This window comes from Dipodomys merriami, unplaced genomic scaffold (assembly GCF_024711535.1).
Source record: "Dipodomys merriami isolate MVZ:Mamm:240054 unplaced genomic scaffold, mDipMer1.0.p SCAF_7, whole genome shotgun sequence".
NCBI classification, from domain to species: domain Eukaryota; kingdom Metazoa; phylum Chordata; class Mammalia; order Rodentia; family Heteromyidae; genus Dipodomys; species Dipodomys merriami.
The window spans coordinates 50,021,477-50,028,604 of NW_027206290.1; the positions used below are offsets into that span (position 1 = coordinate 50,021,477).

The 7,128-nt window shown below is 43.3% G+C and overlaps 1 protein-coding gene across 17 annotated transcripts in view; it reads right to left on the minus strand.

Annotated features, from left to right (window-relative positions):
- Nucleotides 1-6,892, minus strand: part of Lrrfip2 (LRR binding FLII interacting protein 2) — a 119,285-nt gene extending 112,393 nt beyond the window's left edge. For 9 of the 17 annotated variants that reach the window (XM_070006602.1, XM_070006607.1, XM_070006604.1 and 6 more), the window contains exons 1-2: nucleotides 6,613-6,892; nucleotides 5,250-5,308 (exon numbers count right to left, since the gene is read on the minus strand). The gene's annotated coding sequence lies outside the window, so the exon portion shown is untranslated. The remainder of the gene's footprint in view (nucleotides 1-5,249; nucleotides 5,309-6,612) is intronic. The other 8 variants (XM_070006616.1, XM_070006614.1, XM_070006615.1 and 5 more) reach the window with 4 other exon arrangements.
- Between the last annotated feature and the right edge of the window lie 236 nt (nucleotides 6,893-7,128).

The following is a 7,128-nucleotide window of genomic DNA, read 5'->3' on the forward strand; positions in this document are numbered from 1 at the left end:
TTTTCCAAATTCCAAATAATTCTGAAAAAGAGCCTATCATTTCAAGATCTCAGTGTAAGTATGAAGGTCTCTCAATTGCATTATATCAACTATAAGCATGACCTCCCTATGACAACAGGAATGTTTTCCCCCATTGAAAAATAAATGTTTGTTTTTTGTTGGTTTTTTTTCGGGGGGTGTTGTTGTTGTTGTTGTTTGTTGGTCATGGGGCTTGAACTCTGGGCCTGGGCACTGTCCCTGAGCTCTTCAGCTCAGCCACAGCGCCATACTTTCCTGCCCAGGCTGGCTTTGAACTGCAATCCTCAGATCTCAGCCTCCTGAGTAGGTAGGATTACAGGCATGAGCCACTGGCAAACAGTGAAAAATAAATGTTTGACTCTTGCCAAGCACCTTCATGTAACCAGAACACAGTATCAATATTGGCACAATCCTATGATACTCCTTGTTGGCATTTTCAAAAAAAAAAACAACAACAACTTTCCTTCTAAGTTTGTCTTAATTATCCTGCTAAAGGAAAACAAAAGCCTCAATATTAAACAAATAAGACGACCTGGATGCCAGGATATAAACACACTAAACAGATTTTTTTTTCTTCTAAAAACTTAATTTTCTGAAGGCAAATGGTCTTTATAAATTCCCTCTTCTGTGGCTGCCACTTTCCCTAAACCACAGAGCTTCCTGACTTCCAGCAGGGCCAGGCCAGATTATGGTTATGTGGTAGGTTTTGTAAGGCAAGCTTCTGACAAGGACTCAAAATAGATCGTGGGCACCAGCCAGGGAAACTGCCACTCACAGTTACAGCTTCATCATACTTGAGCCTGTCAGCATTTATTTTTTCTAGTCTCTCATTTCAAAAGAAAGAATAATCCCAAACCTCCTCTCGGCCATGATGAATCTCTGTAACATCAAAATTAAAATTTAGTGGCTCATGCTCATAGCACTATGTGCTATATAGCCCAAACTGGCCTTGAATTCTCTATCCTAAAGCCTCCCAAGTACTGGGATTACAGCTATATACCTCCACATCCAACTCACAATATTTTTAATAAAAAGATGAATAGACAGACAAAAATAAGTGGGGACACAATGGCTTACATTTGCAATCCTAGCTGGATGGGAAGGTAAAATTGGGAGGATTGTGGTTAGGGGCCAGTTCAGACAGAAACTTGTCATCTCAACCAATAAAAATATGGTGTGGTGGTACAAACCTGTCATTTTAGCTACACAAGATGTAAAAATGAGAGGATCAAGGTCTAAACTGGCCCAGGCAAAAAGGAGATCCCTACTTGGAAAAAAAACTAAGGCAATTAAGCTGAGAAGAAGTAGCTCAAATGAGAGAGCACCTGGCTAGGAGGCACAGGCTGAGGTCAAAGCCAGTATTATAAATAAACAAACAAACAAATAAATAAATAGAATTTATTGTTATATAAGCCTAAGAAAGTTAGCTTCTATTATAAAATAAAGTTCTTTATAGAACTGAAATAAATCTTTATAGTTATCTCAACTTATATTCCATCTGAGTCACATATTCAAAAACCAACTCCAGGCTGGTCATTGGTGGCTCATGCCTATAATCCTAGCTATTCAGAAGGCTGAGAAAGTAGCCCAAGCAGGAAAGTCTATGACCCTCTTATCTCCAATTAAGCACCACAAAAGCTGCAAGTGGAGCTGTGACTCAAGTGGTAGAGTGCTAGCTTTAAGCAAAAAAAGGTCAAGGACAGCACCTAGGCCCTGAGTCAAGCCCCAGGACCAGTGCGCGCGCGCGCACGCGCGCGCGCGCATACACACACACACACACACACACTCCATATACATACACACACACACACACACACACACACTCCATATACATTCTTATAAACTACTGTAGACAAGTTTTGTATTCAATGCAAACAGCATTTGAAGAAAGCTGGAAATAATCTAAATGTCTGTTAATACAGAATGGTAGATCATGAAAAATAAATATTTTACACCAGGTAGAATATCCAGACTGTTTAAAAAAAAACAAACACTAATAATAGAAATATCTCTCAGAGGCTCAAGCCTGTAATCCTAGGTACTTTGGAGGCTGAGATCTAAAGACAGCCAAGGCAAAAAGTTGAGGAGACTCCAATTAACTAGCAACTCCAACTAGGCTAGTGTCTAAGTAGTAGCATCTGGGCTGGAGGCATTGCTAAAGTAATACAGGTCAGCCCAGAACAAATAAGTCAACCTAACACTCAACATACTGAGTTCAAATCCTAGAACCAACAACAACAAAAAAAATGAGCCGGGCACTGGTGGCGCACACCTGTAATCCTAGTTACTCAGGAGGCAGAGATCTGAGAATTGAGGTTCAAAGCTAGACCTCGAAGCCAAGTCTGTGAGACTCTTATCTCCAATAAACCAATAGAAAACCGGAAGAGGCGCTGTGGCTCAGGCAGTAGAGAGCTCGCCTTGAGCTGAAGAGCGCAGGGACAGCACCCAAACCGAGTTCAAGCCCCATGACCAACCAAAAATAAAATAAAATAAAATAAATAAAGAATGAAAGGTAAGGGATACTTCTAAACAGATACGACTGTACAATAACTGGAGAAAGACACACAAGAAATAATAATGATTGACTGAATTAGGAGCTGGGGGGTAAAGAAAGCTACAAGTTTGTGATGGAAAGATCTTTCTTCATATATTATTCTCTTTTTCAGTGCTTTAACATCTTAAAATGTCCCACAAATACCAGACACTAGTGGCTCATGCTTGTAATCCTAGCTATTCAATAGGAAGCTGAGATCTAAGGATCATGGTTCAAAATCAGCCTGGGTAGGAAAGTCCATGAGACTCTTATCTCCAATTAACCACCAGAAAACTAGAAATGGAGCTGTAGCTCTAAGTGGTAGAGCACCAGCCTTGAACAAAAGAGCTCAGGGATAGTGCCCTGGCCCTGAGTTCAAACCCTACAACTAAGCAAAAAAAAAAGTCTCACAAATATCTATTGAAAACAGCGTATGATGAACTCAGTTTTTAGTCTAATGTCTGACTCCTTCCAAATCTAGTTTAATTCATTGTAGGCAAAAGGTTTTAAAAGACAAAATGCAAAGGACCATGCCAAGACAAAAAAAAAAAGAACCTCCAAAATATTTCTTCACAAAGATGTGAGGGTGATCCAGCTGTGACATCTGTAACCCTCTTGACCACCACCAAAGTTGATTCAGCTGATCTGGCTGGCTAAGTGGGTGTCCTCTCACCATTCGACGTATGTCCCTCCTAAAACTGCAAACTCAGTAAAAAAGAACAACCTTCTCAAATAGTGGAGAATGGTTCTTTAAAGTTCTTAGAAGAGCTGTGTTCCTTGGCTAGACCCTCCAAACAGTGCTCAAAGTCCAAAGATATCTAGCTATTGTCTTAGAAGGAAAAATGAAGAGAAGTACTAAATTATTTTACTCTCAAGTTAAATTTTGCTCAATTCTTTTGAAATTTGAAATACTGGGTTTTAAATAAAGGTTATTTGCAAACTGGATAAGGTAGTACATTTCCCCAGTTAAGATCATTTCTTTTTTCAGATTTTCCAGAGAGAAAGCAACTACCTAAAAGGAAAAGACTATGAAATGGCCTCTCTTTTGTAGGTGCAATGGATAGTGCTCCTTAGATAAAAAGAAAAAGAAGAATTTTCTTTTCTTTTAAGTTAATCTTCATCAACATTCCCAAAAGGCAGCAAGGAGAACTTTTTTTTCTTATACCTCATCAACTCTGTTTTTTCACTCTTAGGAACAAGGTAAACAATTCACCTACAGCTTTGCAAGAAATTGCTTCCTCTCCTACTAAATTCATTTCTAGTAAAAAACTTGTTTTTGCTTGTAAAGAGATACTGTGCCAAATATATTTTCTGCATCTCTTTTTTTCTTTGTATGGAAATGATTAAGTGCTGGCCTAAGGTTTCCCTTGCATATTTACCTATTAAGACTATCAGTCATGGTGTTTTCCATACAGGATTTTCCAAAAGGGATCTCTGTTCACAGAAAACTAAACCTCAAGTTTCTTTTTTTTTCCCCTCCCTGATCGTGAGGTTTGAACTCTGGGCCTGGGTGCTGTCCCTCAGCTCTTCAGCTCAAGGCTAGCACTCTACCACTTGAGCCACAGCGCCACTTCCATTCTTCTGGTGGTTCATTAGAGATTAGAGTCTCACAGACTTTCCTGACAGGGCTGGCTTTGAACGGAGATCCTCAGATCTCAGCTTCCTGAGTAGCTAGAATTACAGGCAAGAGCCACAAGTGCCTGGATCAAGTTTCTTAAGTTTCCTATCAGCGGGACTAAAATCAAAAGAAACATTAGGGAACACTCTGAATATTAAAGCGGATATGCAGGGCTGCAAATGTGGCTTAGTGGTGGAGTGCTTGCCTAGCATGCAAAAGCCCCAGGTTCGATTCCTCAATACCACATAAACAGAAAAAGCTGGAAGTGGTGCTGTGGCTCAAGAGGTAGAGTACTAGCCTTAGGAGCTGAAGAGCGCAGGGAAAGCACTCAGGCCCAGAGTTCAAGTGCCATAACCAACTTTAAAAAAAAAAAAAAAAAAAAAAGGGAATATGCAAAGTAAAAAAAAGAAATCCCAAAATTTAGTCAAAGAATCAAAGGAATATCATAAACAAGATATATAGGATAAATTTGCTATCAACTAAAGTGCTTTATGACTATAAATCAAGATAAAACAAGCTAGATACTGAAAGAAAAAAATCAAACTGAGTATAAAGAACTCTGTTTCAAAATCATTTTGCCTAGCATTTTGAAAGCCAAAAGTGATCGAATTATATTTTAGCAATAAAAAAATATTACTAGTTTAAAATTAGCCCATTGCAAAAGTAAATCATAACCTCCATAGAAGTATCGTTCCATTTGAACTTGAGGCCTTTACACTTGCTAGGCAGGTGTTCTACTACTTGAGCCACACCAGAAACTTTTTTTTTCCAACTTTTTCTAAAAGGGTTTCAAATGTAGGCTCAGGCCCACCTGCACCATGATCCTGCTATTTACGCTTCCCACATAGCTGGGACAACAGGTGCATACCACAGTGCCCAGCTTTTACTGTCTGAGATGGAGTCTTGGGAATTTTTGGTCTAGACTGGCCTTGAACTGCAATCCCAGCCTCCCAAGAAGCTAGAATTACAGACTGGCATTTTCTACCTCTCCCAACCTCATTCTACATTTTTAAGGATAGACAGGCAAAATTATGAAGACTTTTTTTATAGGACCAATTCTTTCAGTAAGCTTTTTCATACCTTAGTGATGGTAGTTCTCCTTTTCCACTGACATTTATTTTGCTTCTAATCTCCAACATCTAGTAACAAAAAGGGGTGGTTAAAATCACAACAATCCACTTGTAACTATTATAAACCCAATCAGTATTAAAATTGTCAATTTTTATTTCTTTACCATACTTAACCTTCAAGCAACAAATACAACAAAACTTGCACCACTTATATGAGTATGGGCATTTAATTATACAGACAGAAACAGCTTTCATTACCACAGTTTTAAAGATCCAAATCAATGATTCACAAAGTGAATGATCTAACTTCCTAAATGAATCACACTTTCCAAATTTCTTACTTTGTATAACACTAGGTCATCATGTCTGTATTTGTTAAAATAAGCATGATGTTGATTAAATAGGTAGAATTCCTCAATACTTGAGTCTAGGTAGAGTAAACTCTACCTGCCACACATTGCTTTCTCAAAAAAAAAATTTGCACATTCCCATTCAAATATATAAGACGTTACGTTGAAAAGAATACTAAACACAATTTAAGAATTTACTTATCTATACCTTGCTCTCCATCTCCTCATTCTATATTACATCTCTTCCCACTCTAGCCACTCTGTTATCCTTACATAGTGTTTTAAGTCCAACAATCTACACTTTTTCTGTTTATGACAGAAACGCTGAGTCACTAAATGGGAAGAAAAGCAAAGAAAGGGAATTATACAAACAGATAAAAGTGCAGGATAGAGAGTGTTACCCTAACCAGGCAGGGTCTTAGCAAGCATCTCCTACGATGGACATCAAATAAAGCAAACTTTTTTTTTCCCTCGGGTCCTCCTTAGATCCTCCTGTTTCCTGCTGGGTACACAGAGCAAAGGGAGAGCAGGCCTGACAAGGGTGGGAATAAAGCTCCGTGTTAGTCAAGGATGAACCCGACCTTCCAAGCAAGCGGGTGAAGCCCGCGCTTCAGTTTGGGTGCAGAAGGCAGCGAGACCGGGGGACGAGGCGGGGGATTCCCCAGCTACTCCTTCCACGGGTCTCACTCTATCCCCCGGGGTGCTCCTCCCAAACCCAAGGAGGGTGCTGCCAGGAATACCGCGAGACTCGGGGACCGAGGGACAACTAGGTGCCCCACAACGGGAGCAACACCTTCCCCTGGGCGGAGGACGAGTGCGGACAGAAGAGGTCCGAGAATGCAGCAGGCCGAGGCGACCCGGGCCAGGAGTCCGCCGGGGGTCGGGGGAGGGGGGGGGGGTGATCCGGCTCGGGGCAACCCCAGCGCAGCCAGGTCGGAGACCGCAGGGGTCTCCCGGACCGCGCAGGCTGAGCCGAGGCCCCAGTTCCCGACTCCCGCCGGCAGACCGAGGCGCGGCCCTCACCTGTCTCTGAGGCGGTCGGTGGCAGCAGCGCCGCCCGGGAAGGGCCGGACCGCCGCCGGCCCGCCGGGAGGGGAAGCTTCGGAAGAGGGGCGCGGCGTCGGGCAGACGCGGTTCCAGGCCGCCAACCAGGGGGTGCTGAATGGAGACAGTGAGTCCCCGCACCCTCAGAGGGCTAGGCAGTCACACCGGTCTGCTCTCCGCGGCGCGGGCGAGACCGCACAAACGCTACCCGGGATGAGCCTCAGTCCGGGCGGCGGCGGCACAGGGGCGGAGGGTGAGGGGGCGGGGCCCCGGGCCGGTGACCCCTCACCCGGAAGCAGTTGTGGCCGCCGGCGGGGCTGCCGCGCGAGCTGCGGCCGCACTCTGGCGGGCTTCCCTGCGAGACGTTCGGCCAGGCTTGCCCTACCCCGGCTAGCCCGAGACGGCCAGCTCCGGCGCTCGGACCCGCCTCGCCCTTCCTTTCCTGGTCGAGCAGGAACGGTGAGTTCCGTGCGCGAGGCCTTGGTGGCTTCCCCC